The following is a 14,681-nucleotide window of genomic DNA, read 5'->3' on the forward strand; positions in this document are numbered from 1 at the left end:
TCGAATTCAAGAGCAGAGAGGAGCAAGAGGCCCTGTGTTAAGTGTCTTATTAGTGGGAAATGACTGCAGTGTCAGACGTAGCCGGGCTGTCACAGTGCAGCCATCATTAGAATAAGCATGAGGAGCTCTTGTCGTGGATGGAATCACATTTTAATCCCCACCACATTATTACTGCGGCGAGGAAGGTCAGCACTCAGGCACATTTAGGCAGGAATAAACCCCCTCGAGAGTTTATGATAATGTCTTCCCTCAATGGGGGATATTGGTCATATTTTAGTTTCGAGCTTTTTGTAGAATACGCCTCAGCTAATGAAGAGCCTAATGTAATGCAGCTGTGCGGGCCGCCATGGTAACCATGAATAATTCAGCCTACTTGTTCTTTGGTATCCCGGTCTCAGGAGGGCTCTGCCTATATTGTCCATTATGACAGACCATTATCCAGCCTTCAGCTTGCTAGCTCTCAGATGGTGCGCTGAGCCCATTTGTTACCCTCTTGGCCCTGGTAACCTTCAACCAGCTGGAGAGAATGATTGAGATTGTACTGTTATATAAACATGAGAGCAAGAGGTGCAAGAGGCAAGAAAACGAAGAGACCTCTGCACACAGGGGAATTCAAGGAGGCCCTTCCATTTCATTACAAGTGCATATTACATTTCCCTCCAAAGCCATCAGTTACTTTTTGAATACAAATGGCACAGACAGACCACTGAGGTGTATCAACGTGCATGTTCTGCTTGCAGTGGCTGTGGAGAATGTATTCAGGTAATTTACACATCTACAAAAACACCAGATGCAAAAATTGTACAAAAACGTTTTTTAAGTGTGTTGTAAGTAGGTAGACCTTCATCATAAAGAGTGGAAAATGTCTGTTATCTGCCTACAGTGCTCTTCATTTAGTAACGTTAAAAGCACAATATGTGCTATATAATAAATAATGCAGTATTATTTTCCAGTTACTTTGATTCAGAGATGAACATGAAAGCAGATGAAAAGTGCTACAGAGTGAATAAGTGAATTATTCAAACATGGAAGCAGTAAACCTGAATGTTGTTTAGCTGCTTCCACAGAACAGCGCAATATAATCTGTATGGTAAAGTGTCAAAATGAAATAAATAAACATGTTTTGAAATTAGAAACAATATGTGAAAAAGAAGAGACTCCACCTTGAGTGGAGTAAACCTTTGGATTCTGAATAATTTTGAAACATGCAGTCACAATAATACATGTCTGTGCTGCTCCAGATCTTGTAGATGTTTGGAAATTATGCAGTCAACAACATCAAGCAACCTAGTCTCATGCATTAATAACTAAGAAAAATCAACAAACTTTTAACGTGAAAGCGTAGGATGTTGTTAGCTTATGTCGCGCTGCATGTGACAGGTACAAACACTTTCAGTTTGAGTTGCTTTAAATAGCTCAAATTAGTTAAATGTGTGATCTGTGTTACCGTGTTCTGAGGATTTCTTCACTTTTCTTCAGCCTGTTCTGCTTCAGGTAGGATAAGTGTTTCTAGTAAAAAAAAAAAAGAAAAACAAAATCCCCAAATCTTACCTGGGGAAAAATAAACGCTTAACTATCCCTTTCACCTGTAGTTCTTCAAAGTGGCATCAAGTAGAAATTGTGATCATAACAAGGCTTTGTCATAATACTGTAAGTGAAATAAATGAGAAATGTAAAAAAAAAAAAAAAAAAAAAATCTGAAACAAATAATGAACTACATATTTAATTGATGATGGGAATATATCGTATTAGGTAATAAAAATGCCTCTTATTCTAAACCAAACATTATGCAGTTTACAAATGAAAGACTGTTTTTGGTTTTAGCTCAGACAAAAGAAGAAAGTTAAATATCACACCCAACAGAACAAATAAATGGTGTAAAATTGTGAGAATTACCCACTAAGTATCATTCATGAAATATCCGATGGCGTTGGCTTCACTAATGTGCTAAAGTGTTAAAAGATTCTGCCATCCATAATTAGCTCTCTTTCACATTAATGTTCCTCGCCACTTTGTTCTGACAGACCCATGACTCACTGTTATCAAGAAAGACGCGAATGTGCATGACATTTGCCATATTTAATGAGATTGGATTGTACATCAGCCTATTTATGGAGCTTTATGATGCATTTGCTCCTTCAGTTCTTGCCACAACATGCTGCTAAATATGTATTTCCAGGAAATATAGCATCTTTTGTTCGTGTTTTTTCTTGTTCCAGTCACATTTGCAGCTTCTGATGGAATTAAATCAAAGCGTTTTCTGTATGTTAACATGAAATGTTCTTCTCTAGCACGCAGCAGTATGTATAGTCACAAATATGTAGTGATATTCAAAAAATCTGACAATTTTTTCATTGATTTCCTTAATTTACCAGGCGAAACATGTTTTAGAGATTAATTACACAAAGACTGAAGCATTTATTTCTGCTATTTATAATGATTTTCCACTTAGAGTCTTAAAATCCTTAAATTTAGGATTGGGACATTACATCAGATTAACAAAAACATTTTTAATGCAGAAATACTGTCTTGAAAAGTATGTTTAATACCTGATTAAATCTGACAATCTGGCTGCATTTAACTTTCAGAGTGTTATTAATGTAATTACTCGGTTTTGAAATGGTTCCTCCTGTTGGCATGAATTTCCTTGAAATGTACTTTCTGAGATTTTATATTTTTTTCTTTTATATTTAAATCTTGTATTACTTTATTTCCACTTTACCATTGTGCTCTTTATTTTATTACATATTGCCAAAAACTTGACAAATTCATCTGAAAACATTGAAGGGTAAGGAATACTCTGAGGTACTGCGCTTTAGTCTCATTTTTGATAAATTAACGATCACTATTCTACATTTGGATGGAAGTAAGGAAGGAGTTTAAGTAAAAAAAACAAAAAGAGACCTGGCTGAGTCTAAAAGGGAATTAGGTGTGTGATTGAATTTGGTCTGGAATCACGTTGGTATTGGACCAACCGGTTCAGGAGGTGTGATGCATTTGATCTAGTCATTATCACAGGCAGGATGCTCTGCGCCCTGCTACATCGGCCATTTCAAATCAATGCTTGTGGCTGGCCTTAAATCAGTGAGCGTGTTGAATCTCAGAGATTCATCAGTGGGTTGTTCCTGAGAGGCTGAATGGTGAGCAGGAGGGAGATGGATATTGGAAATAAGGAGGCGGGAGGGGGGAGGAAGGGAGGTACACTCTTGGTGACTGACCTCTGTAATTACCCCATGCTTCAGCTTGAATCCAAATGTGACCTGATTTAGATAATTGCCTATTGGAAAAACCATTGAGCCTTACACCAGCCGCTGCTCTGGAGTGATCTCTGGCCGGACTTGTCCTGTACCTCAGCAGACTTGTGGCGGATCAGCGGCTGTGCAAGGGTCTGATGTTTAGCAAGGAAGTGAATTGAGACTGATGTTTGTGTTCTTGTGATTCCAGCCCAGCCGTCGTCCCAAGGGCAGGGCAGTGTAATCAGGGCTGTGATAGCATCTCTTGGGGAGGAGGAGGAGGAAGCAGAAGCCTGTGGGCTGATCCAGAGGGCAGATATATTTATCTAGGTAATGAGAGTCCAAACACTGTGCCTCTGCAGAGAAGGCCGGGGACATGGCCTAGTGCGCTGAGAGACCCGACGGTGCCATGGCAGCGTGGTCCCCGTGCTGCTCATTAAACTTCCATCAGCGTGTGGTCACCATGTTCCTGCCAGGCCTCCAAAGTGCCCGTTATTAATTCATGAAAGCACACTGCACATGTGATTGAGTCTGGCAAGCACTGAAGCATTGAGGCACAAGAGATGGGGGGAAATATTGTCTGTATCTGAACACCCAGCCCTCCACCAGCACCCCTCCCGCCCCTCATCCTACACTTTCGCCTCCTGGCAGTGTGCCCTTGAAAAAAACGAAACCGAGACAGAGACACAGATACACTACGCTGTGAAACATTAATAGGCGGTTTGCCTGCAGCTAGAGCGGTGCAGGTCATGTGAGCGTGCATGTGCGCAGGAAGTGGGCGTTTTGGGCACATTCATGAATTCATCAAGACCTGCTTTGCATGCTTTGAACACGTTTGCTTTAGTGTTTTATGAATGTGGACGAGGAGGTGGTGGGGTATTGTCAAGACACTGGGTGAATACACCAACAACAAATGTCCTGTTGTTCGGGGATTGGAGGCTCGTACACGCACAGCAAGCCTGCCACTTTTATCTCCACTCCACAGACGGCGCTCTCTAAAGCTTGCGTTGCGAAGGCCGCCTTTAAAAAAAGGAGACAGTAAATTGGCCTGGATATGGATTGTTGCAATTGAATTTAAAACATTAGCTTCAGGATAATAAGGGCTGCTGCAGAGAAAATCTAGGAAATGCATTTGGTCATTAGAGCATGGAGGGATGGGACTAATGGTATTCAGGGGTGGGCTTGGGTGGAGGCAGGGAAAAAAAAAAAACACTGAAAACCATTTTTAGGATGAATGAGTTATTTCAGGGGGAGAGCAGGAGAAGAAGGGACAGAGGAAGCAAAATCGAAAAGAGGGAGACGAGGGAGATGGCAAGAGAGAGGACTGCGACATGATTTCAAATTAACCGTTATTGTTGGCTTTGTCATGTATTATGTCTCCTGAGGCTGTGAATCTTGAGCTCATTTTCACGGAGATGAGGGGAGTAGTCCGCTGTCGCAGCTCGAACGTGTACGGCTGGCTTGAGCTTCTCATTCTACGGCCAATTAGAACGCCTCTTCCTCCCAATCCTTAGCCCCGGCTCTGCGGAGCAAATCTCACCATGCATGCATAGCTCATTGTTAGGCTTACTCGATGTCCAATTGACAGAATGTTCCTCTCAGTTCCTTCCCTTACAGTGGAAAATAAGGCAGTGGCCAGCAACTGTCTGTAATGACATAATGGTATCAGAGAAAAGTTTGAGTTATAATTATACCTAAGGAAAGAACTGTGCCCAACCATAAAACTATAATAAGTTCAGTATAAATGATATGCTTTTGCAAGTCTTTTTTTCCCTCCTAGTCCTAATTAATTCTCAAACCAAATACAGTCTCAAGTATTTCATCCCAAGTCAGAGTCAAGTCAAGTCTCAACTATTTTCCTTCAAGTCCTCATCAAATCTCCAGTCTTTCACCCAAACTTAAGTTCAAATCATCCCTGAACAGCAAATCTATCTCAAGTCTAAAATCTTTCACTTGTCTCTCATGTTTCTGAGAGACAAGTCCAAGTGAAGTCTCGAGTATTTAAGTACCAAGTCTCAAAACCTGAACTCTAAGTCCAAATCAGAATCAGGTCTCAAATCCAAGTCAAGCCTCAAGCTTTCGCCTGAGTCAAGTCTCATTAACTCAAAGAGAAAGTCCAACTCAGAGTCCATGTCAAGTCTTTTGCTCACAGCTGAAGTCGTTTCAAGTCCCGTAGGGTGGAATACAATTCAAGTCTCAAATATTTTTCTTCTAGTCCAGGTCTTAAGTCAGTGAGGGGTTCGTACAACTCCAGTCGCATTTTCCGTCTCTGTTGGTGTGTGCCTTAAAACCACAGTCAGGGCAGCGCAACCACGGCTAGACACACTGAAACTTAAAGTAAACAGCACACCAACCATTTCTCTGTTTTTCCTCATTCATCATTAGCTAAATACACAAACTGCTCTTCAAACTCATTTTCTAATTGGCATTGGCTTGTTATGTGAAGAAGACAAAATGGCAACTTCAATAAGAGAGAGTGGGGGTATCTCTGAATTACATTAGCTCATGTTTACTGTCTTGAAATATGAAAGGCAGTGGTAATAATGTGCTGCTACTGCTGCTGGCCAACCCAGGAGCAATGCTGTCAAATTTCATCAGCGTGTAATTAATAAGGCAGGCTGGAGGAGCTCCTCGCGTATTAATAGCCACATTAAACTGCAGTGTTTATGATATCATTAGGTCAGTATGTGGTGTCACTCTGAGATGGGTGGAAAGTGTAGCACTAAAATAATATGGAGAGGTTCAAGTCTGCCGTGAAACAAGCTAAACATGTCACATCAATTACACCAAGGACCTAATTAGCTATTCTATTCTTGTTTAGGTTTTTTATGTTGTATTAATTAAATATCTGCTGCTTGTGACTTCTGCGACTGCCAGTACATTACCAATATAATGGAGGCCTTTGCTGTTTGTGTTAGTTAATGTAATTGCTATTGTTATTAATGAGACTTGATAAAGAAGATTCTGAAACAGCTTCAGTAATCTGAAAATATTCATATCTATTTTTTTTTACCTCATGAGTAAAAACTCAGCAGACTGGACTCTTACACAAAGATCTGTGTTTTGTTGCCAATTTATTGTATTTGTGAAGATTCGACCTGCTGATATCAATTTTATCTGATTCTGATTTCTCGCCAAGTTATTTTTAATGGTAATTCAATTTCGACCCCACTGCACTGAGAGCTCAATAATTATTGATATTACGAGTAGAGGTGATGTCACACCATTTAAGAGAGACGGAAAAACTGAGTAAAACAGACAAAATTATTACAGAGATTGTGCTTGTTTTGCTTCATTGGTTTGAACTCATTTGTACTGTTTTTATGCCAAATGTGTCACAGCATATTTGATCTTTTTAGACATTTATCTTACTTTATATTACTGTTTTATTGCACATTTGTTTTCTGGTAAACATCTACACAATGTTTACCAGAACGTAAGTATGTCATGTATGTTGTCTTTTTAATTCACAAATACAAATACACATTACATAAAATGTCATCCCTAATATCAAAGTATCCTGTTTCTGATAACTGCGGAGAGTTTTAATATAATTTTGTATTTCGTTTAATATATTTTTAAAACATTTCGATTTTTTTTGTGTGTGAATCTACATACATCGATGCTTCTGTTATTTCTCCTGAATTTCTCCTCTGTGGTAAAATAAAGAATATTCATTATATTTCACATTCTATTGTTTTTACGTTTTTACTTCCCATTGTGCAATCTTTAACTGCCACTTGTGATTAAAAAGTGTTACACTGTTTGCAGAAAATACTTTGTGTCCATGTTCTTGATGAGCCTAATATCATTTAATAAAGAATCTGGAAATTCAATAACCACTGGTTGGTGTCTGTGTCTGTGCCAACACTGGAAAAACAACCTCGGTTTATGTGATTAAGTTGTTTATTTGTAAGTGACGCTCAGAGTAGAGTAGATTTGTGTTACATGGACGTCAACATGGGATGAAAGCTACGTAATAAAATACACAAGAAAGTTCCAGCTTTCTAGGCGTGACTCATCATTTCTACATTCTCTGCACAGATGCATCTGTGATTACTTTTCACCTTACCCTCAGACGTATTGACACGGTATTAGTTCATGTTTTCTGCAGCTTGCAGCATGTTTTCTGCCAGCAGAGCATACATTTACCACAAACTAATGTGCATCACCTGGCTGACCTATCTGTCTGCAATCTGGACTCCTGGTCACGGATGCCTCTGCCTCAGCTGTCAGTGGCGCAGGAGTGTCAGCGTGCTAAGACGAGTAATGCGTCATATCATGTGCTGGCATGTGAAATTTTGGGAAGCCCTGTCAAGATATCTGTTACTGTGAATAGCTGAGCGATTAAAGGATGACCCGATTTCTAAAAGGCATAAAGTGAAACATTTCTTAAATATTTTTAATAATGAGATTATTGTTTTACTTCATTTTAACAGTGAAGGTCAGAGGAAAGCTGGATGAAGCTTTCATCGCCATGCGATACTAAAAATAAAGGTCCAACATGGCGCTACACATCCAGTGGTTGCCCTTAGAGTCGGTAAGATTTAGACCCCTGTGAGCTGCATTTAGCTAAGCTACAGTTTTATTTTTTAACAGAAAATAATTTGTACCTGGTGAGAAAACAGGATTAATAGTTGAAAAATGAAATAAATATGCAAAGAAAGAAACTGTGTTTGTAAATGTGAGCCCTGTTTTTCCTGTTCTAGACTATGGAAACATCTTGAACTGTTGTTGATCTGCACTGTCCCTTTCAAGAATGCTTGGTTAACCCAAGGCCATCTGTAGCAATACAACTTACTTTGACATTATAGGGTGGCAATTATATTATTATCTTGCCTGATCCCTTTAGTAATTGTTGGAAGTTTTAGGAAACATATTTTCCAAACTGCTTTGAAAGAATTTTGAACCATAATGCAAGCAAGCTTAACCAACAAAAAAACTATATAATTGGGATCTATAACGCAGCACATTGATAGCTAAGTAGCTATTCAAGTTTCAGATTAGGCGTTTGCAGATTTAAAGTCCCAGTCAGAAATTCAATTAGTTATTAAAACAAATAACACAAGCAAAAAAAAACAAACATAATCCCTAGAATGCAGTGTAATAACACACTAAACTTAAATCAGCTTAGATTGTCTACATTATTGTTGTGATTTCATCCCACTTAACTTTAAGCAGATGACGTTCATGATGCTCCAGTTTCTACTTCTGGTTTTCTTGACAACAATAGATATTGTGTCACAAACTAAGTTTGTGCAGGACAGATTTAAGGTTCTCCTTGTTTTTTCTCTTATTGAGTTTCTGTTGTTATTTGTAACCTGTAATACCTTACTTGTTGTAGAAAGAGGTCATAGATCTGCGTCACTATGTCAACAGATATTACTAGTCCATGACTTCACAACAGGCCACAGCTCCATGTTTCACTGTGGAGTATACCGTGGTTGTGCTACTTCAACTTATTAGATGATCATGAGTCCATTGGAAAAAGTTTTTACACAACAATGCAGCCTGGAAAGAGCAGAGAAATACCATCTTTGTTCTTGCTATTCAGTTGAAAGCCTGGCACAAAATCCAAACTTCATTTCACTCGGGGCAGAACTAGAGAGGACTGACTAGCAGATATAACCGGTTCATAGGCTAAAACCACACAGTGTCAGTTTTTGATATTAAGTGGTATGGGTATTTAGCATCCAAGAGCTAGAAAACAAAATTTTTCATCTGACATCTAACTGAGATCATCTAATTGTTTGCCTTTTAATTGGTTGAAGGAGGGGCTTATCCAGGTCACCAGTCCGGCAAGAATCACAACTGCAACCACAGTAAGTCCATAAAAACGAGAACATCGTCTTCACTGCTTCTAACTCCCGCATGGATGTTATTTCTGCCCAGTCTCTTTTTACTGCATCGTTGTGAACTCTGACCTTAACTGAGCAAATGCAGTTCTGCAGCATTTGGATGTTGTTCTTGGTTACTTTGGGACCTGCCGGATGAGTCTTCACTGCACTCTTAGAGTGATTTTGGTAAGTCGATCAGTCCTGAGAAAAGCTCACCATTATTCCACCTCTTCTCCGTTTGTAGATATACGAGCACTGTAATTCCTGGAGGCTTTTTTTTAACCTATGTTTATAATATAATGCTAATCAGTTTAACGATTTAAAACATGTAAGAAAGTGTTGGTAAGATTTTTATTTTTTTTGTAGTAGTAGGTACTCATGATATTTTTAACCTAATAAACAACTGACAGAGATCAGAAATTAGTCATTGTGGTTTTCCTTTTAGGTTAGTGGCTATTAGGTGGATAAAAAAAAGGGAGTCGATTGTAAACTCATTTACATAGCAGATCCTGCGGTAGCTGGAAGACATCTGCGTTATATGTGTCAGAAAATTGTTGGTAATGTTGTTATAGTCGCAGGGGTTGCTGTGGAGGAACGAGCCCCACTGGGAGACAGATGGCAGTGGCCACAGAAGTGCGAGGTGTTTGCTGGCTCGGCACATTCACCGTAGGACCAGATCTCAACACCTCACCCCTTTCGATTAATCACGCCTGCCGTGGTTATTTAAGGCCACCAATTATTCATGCAGGATAACGGAGATGATAGATTAGGGTTAAAGGAGAGTGGTTGGATTTAAAGATAAAAAGACTTTTTTTTCTTTTTTCAGGGTTAGCGAGACCCTGCAGCCAGCAATCCACCTGATCAAATGGCTGCAAATCATATACCCCGAGGCCTTTTCATTGGATTTATTTATGCTTGAATGAAATAAATTCCCCTCAGTCAACATTGATAATTTAATAGTTTGACTTATTCCTGAGCTATGTTGGCCAGGAATAAGACATGAGGTCACATAACACAAATGCTCTCAGTTCCAGAGTGATGCAAGAGGTGTTAATGTGAAGAAATTACACTAAATCTCTCTTTAGATGTTTCTTTTTAATCATATGTAACGTAGATATTAATTCAGTTCATTGGAGAATTCAGGCAGTGAGAGCTAGAGAGAGAGGTGCTTGTCAGGCCCCTTCGCTGGGTATTAAAGCGCTGTATGTGAGAGGGGATATGCATACATCAACACTCAACACGTCAACACTTGCAGTTCGTGGGGGTTGAGGAAACGTGTGAGCGCGTGCGTCTTTTTTGCAGCGCAGCAATCCTGCAAAATTTAATCTGAATAAGTAGCTATCAGAATAATTCAGCCCTCATGTGATTACTAGTGGCAAAAACCCAGGAACGTCTAGATTGTGGATTGATTAGGAAACAGTGTCATGGCTAATTATGTGCAGTAAGAACATTTTTAAACTGAATCCTTTAAGCAGTAGCTCCGTCAGTGTAATCACAGTCTTGTCGGTGAGCAGGCGCTCTCTCTGCGATGCAATAACCAGTCCTCAGTTTGCTAATGAGCGTCTAAAATGAGAGAGTCTGGTGTGCTGCTAAATGGCACCCAGAGCTGTGAGGTTCTTATCCTAACACTTAAAGCTGACTTCATCTTCTGTCTTTACTCCTGCCAGCTGCTCCTCACTCCGACAGACACAAGCACATTCCTTGAAGAGAAGATTCAGGTTGAGCCGTTTACCTGCCAATCAATGCTGGAGAGGTCAACCCCCCCCCCCAGCCCATCCTCCCCCAGGGGGGACAGCGTGCTCTCGCAGCCTCAGCTCGACACGGGCTGCGCGTCCACGCCTGAACTTTGCCACATGTGCGTTAACGTAGGATCATTTGAGCACGTCAGCATGTGGCCAAGTGCCCACAACGCCGTGTCTATAAGGGGCTACAGTTAAGTTTAAACTAATAACTGTGCTGAACTTTTCAAGGCGATGCATAGCTTTCAGAGCTCCACGACTCAATTCTATATTTAAATGTTAGATGCAGCAGGGTTATTTGCAGCTAGGAACACTATCCAACACCTCATTTTGCTGAATGAAAATGAAAACTGCCAACTGTGTGTTGAGATTGTCAGACTTAATCTGGGTTCCGCTTAGGGAAAATATTGTTATACATGCGCATAACTAAGTGATAATTTATGACAATATAGCACAGAACAACATTCACAGCTCTGGAAAAAAATTAAGATAGCACTGCACTAAACCCCATTGAAAACCTCATGGTTATTCCACCAAATATTGATTTCTGAGTTAAAACATTAGTATTGTTGTTTCTAAATGAATATGAACTTGTTTTCTTTGCATTTGTTATGTTGATTATTTCTCATTTTCTACAAATAAATACTGAGTTTTTGCTTGGAATTTTGGACAAATGTTGTGAGTAGTTCATAGAATAAAAGAACATAATTCTTTTCCAGAGCTGCCGCATACTGTTAAAAAAGAAGTACTGGAAGTGAGAGCAATAAAAAATGTGTGAGCACTTTATTTAAAACAACCAGAATAATAGGATCAAAAGTTCAAAAGTTTGAGATCATGTCTAAAAATTAATATAAAAATAAAATGAAATAGAAATAAATCCAATAGTACAAAACATGCATTTTGCCATTTCTCAACCTTGCAGCAAAAAGTGTGTTTGTTGAAATCCTGGACTGTTTCACCATGTAGTTTTCATGTTCTCCATGTGGATGCAGTGATCCTCTGCAGGTACTCCAGCTTCCTCCAGTGTGCGTGTTTGTGTATGTGTGCACGTTTGTCGGTCAGCTCATTGTGATTTTTTGTTTTTTTTTAATAAAACCTATTTACTATAGATAGCTGTAAAGGTCAAGAGAAAAAAAATATCTCAGTTTCACCACATTTACAGAAAAATGTAACACAAAGCCATGTAACCCTGAAAAGGGCTTACTTTATTGAGCTCACTTTTTTTGGTATGATGCAATGCAGGAAGGCTACAACGAGAAAATATCATTGCAGCATTGAGCTAGACAGTGAGGACGGAGTGCAGATATCTATCTGGTGAAAGTTAGATGTTGCCGCTTTGATGCAACATCTACAGTCAGACTGATGAGAGATCTTCACATGAGTGGGCAATTCTTACAACAGGCCATCAAATGAATATCGAGGGTGCTACAGTGGAGTGGTCAGTGGTTGTGGCTCAAAAGAAAGGACCGAATCTTTACTTCAATATAGCAAAGCTGGACAAATCCAAAGCAGATCTGGGTTGCCAGAATTCACTGCCGAGTCTATTGGAGATGTCATGGGCAGAACCACTGACATGTCAAGAGGAAGGGTGTTCTTCCTCCCTAAACATGAAGGAACACAGCGCATCTCAGCTGGATGACTACATATGTGACCAAACTCGACTCAGTGAGGAGAATCCCTCAGTGATGATTTAACTATAAACAGAATACTAATCATTATCCCTATTGCTGAAGCAATGTAGCATATAGATCATAACATAACACAGAGACTTTATCAAACATGCTGAATTATCAACTGTTAGATTTAATGTTATTTGTTGTATGTAACCTGTCTACTTCCACAATTTTCATGTATTTAGTTCAATCTACTCTATCATCAAATCCGGCCAGCTTCCTCATAAGTGCAGAAGGAAATCATCCCCACAGCATGCCACTGCCTGCACCATGCTGCATGGCAAAATGAATCGTTTAAGCTGTTTTGGATGTAGGTGAAAAGTTCAGTTTTTTTTGTCTCCTCTGGCAAACAGCAGGAACTGTAGTGACAGGTGTAAACAACAAAGACAAACATATACATGCATGTATAAATATATATACAAGAATCCTGTGACATGTCACCCCAGTGGTCTGAGTTAATGCCGTGCAACAATGTAGCACCTGATTGTTGGCTTAGTGTGGGACCTGCCGTCGCCCGTTGTGAGCTCGGCTCTTTTTGAACCTCTATCGCTGGGCAATGGAGGGCCGCGCTGAGAGGGGTGTGGTGCACAGCTATGTTGGGGGTGCTGAAACTCGTGCTTTCCTCAGCCTCTTTCCTTGTCCTTTTCTCAGCAGGCCCCTGTTGCCACCTTCCTCTCAGCCTGTGGCCCCTTTCCCTCGTCCTCCCAGATGACAGAGGAGCCGTCGGAGCAGCTGGGGTTAGGGATGCTTGTCAGCAGGGCGATCATGTGTCCTCTGAGCCTGTCCCCTGTCTGTACCATTGCCATGTCGACTGACAGCCAGCATCAGCTGATTATCGCCAGTGTGGCAGTAAAAGAAACCCACTTTGGCAGTGACAGGCTTATGACCTGCAAGACATGCTCATATAGAGTAACCAACACTTCATCCAGGGGCTCAAAACGTGTCACCCTAGCCTTGAGAACACACCACTGGGCAGATAGTCTGACACATTAGCAATCTGTTTAAGGTTAAAGGATCAAATTGTAGCTCCAGTCATAAATTGCATCTGTTACCCGTACAAGATGTTTATGCGTTTGTACACTGTAATTGAACTTTATTGCCTTTTTTTTTCTAAACATGACGCAGGGTGATTATAGCATGGTTAATGTCATTCTAAACAGATCTACAAAAAAAAACAAACTAATAGATAATTAAACTGAATGTTTTCTCATCATTGAACCGAGGCTTTTTTTCCTGATGTTTAAAAGGGTTTTACTGCTGACCAAAGGGAAGTGTGGAAATGGCAGTATATGAGCCTGGCACTCATAAAAGTTATTTTAATCCTTGGTGGCCAGTCGTGCTTGGTGTTTGTATATTTTGAGAATCCCAGAGAGGTTAACACCCCCTGTGCACCGAGATTCAGACAGACTACTGGTGTCTGGTATCAAACTGAATTAAAGCTATGTCAACACATTCAATCCCGTCCCACCCGACATCACCCCTAATCCCCCACAGTCAGTTCTTATCGGAGAGCACAACTACACTGTCCACCACTTTACACACACAAGCACCATATATTGTATTAAATAGTCTGCTTCCTGTTTACTTTTGGTGCTAGTTTTGATTTTTGATTTTTTTTTTTTACAATACATCATGCAAAGGTTTTTTTTTTCTTATTTTTTTATCACATTTAGAGCAGGAGTGTCCAATTCATGTTTTATTTCAGGCCACATCAAGATCCTGAATCTATTGAAAGGACCTTTTGTGGCAAGTTATATTGATAGAACTACCTATTAAACTGTTAAAATATGATTATATATAAATATATATAGATGTCTCTGCATTCGTTTAATACTCTTAAAGTTAAATGCCATTGGACTTTTTGTCTCATTGATGCAATTTGGCAGAATGCAGATAAAAACTGTTTTGATTTGATTGATAAAATAATATTTAGACACACAACTGTTTTTTTGAAGGCGTATTTGCATGTCTCTCTAAAGGACCACATGGAAGGTTATGCCTTCCTTGTCAGCAGCAAATGTTTGCAATAACTTTCATTTTAACCCACTCTTATTTACAGAATTGCTTTAATGTAGATGTTTATTAAGCTATCATCTTGCTCTAGATATGATCAAATCCCCCCAAATACTTCAACCTTAAATCTGAAGTTTATGTCTGATATAAGGTTCCCATTTGAACTAAAGGGCTATTCCACATTTC

At 39.7% G+C, this 14,681-nt stretch overlaps 1 long non-coding RNA gene across 1 annotated transcript; it reads left to right on the forward strand.

Moving 5' to 3' along the window:
* Positions 1-8,532: 8,532 nt before the first annotated feature.
* LOC145552003 (uncharacterized) lies at positions 8,533-13,733 on the forward strand. The gene is made up of 3 exons (XR_014087930.1): positions 8,533-9,256; positions 10,738-10,925; positions 13,137-13,733. It is a non-coding gene; the product is annotated as an uncharacterized LOC145552003 (long non-coding RNA).
* Positions 13,734-14,681: the final 948 nt, after the last annotated feature.

The sequence above is a fragment of the Poecilia reticulata genome, chromosome 6, assembly GCF_904066995.2.
Source record: "Poecilia reticulata chromosome 6, P_reticulata-male-v2, whole genome shotgun sequence".
NCBI lineage: Eukaryota > Metazoa > Chordata > Actinopteri > Cyprinodontiformes > Poeciliidae > Poecilia > Poecilia reticulata.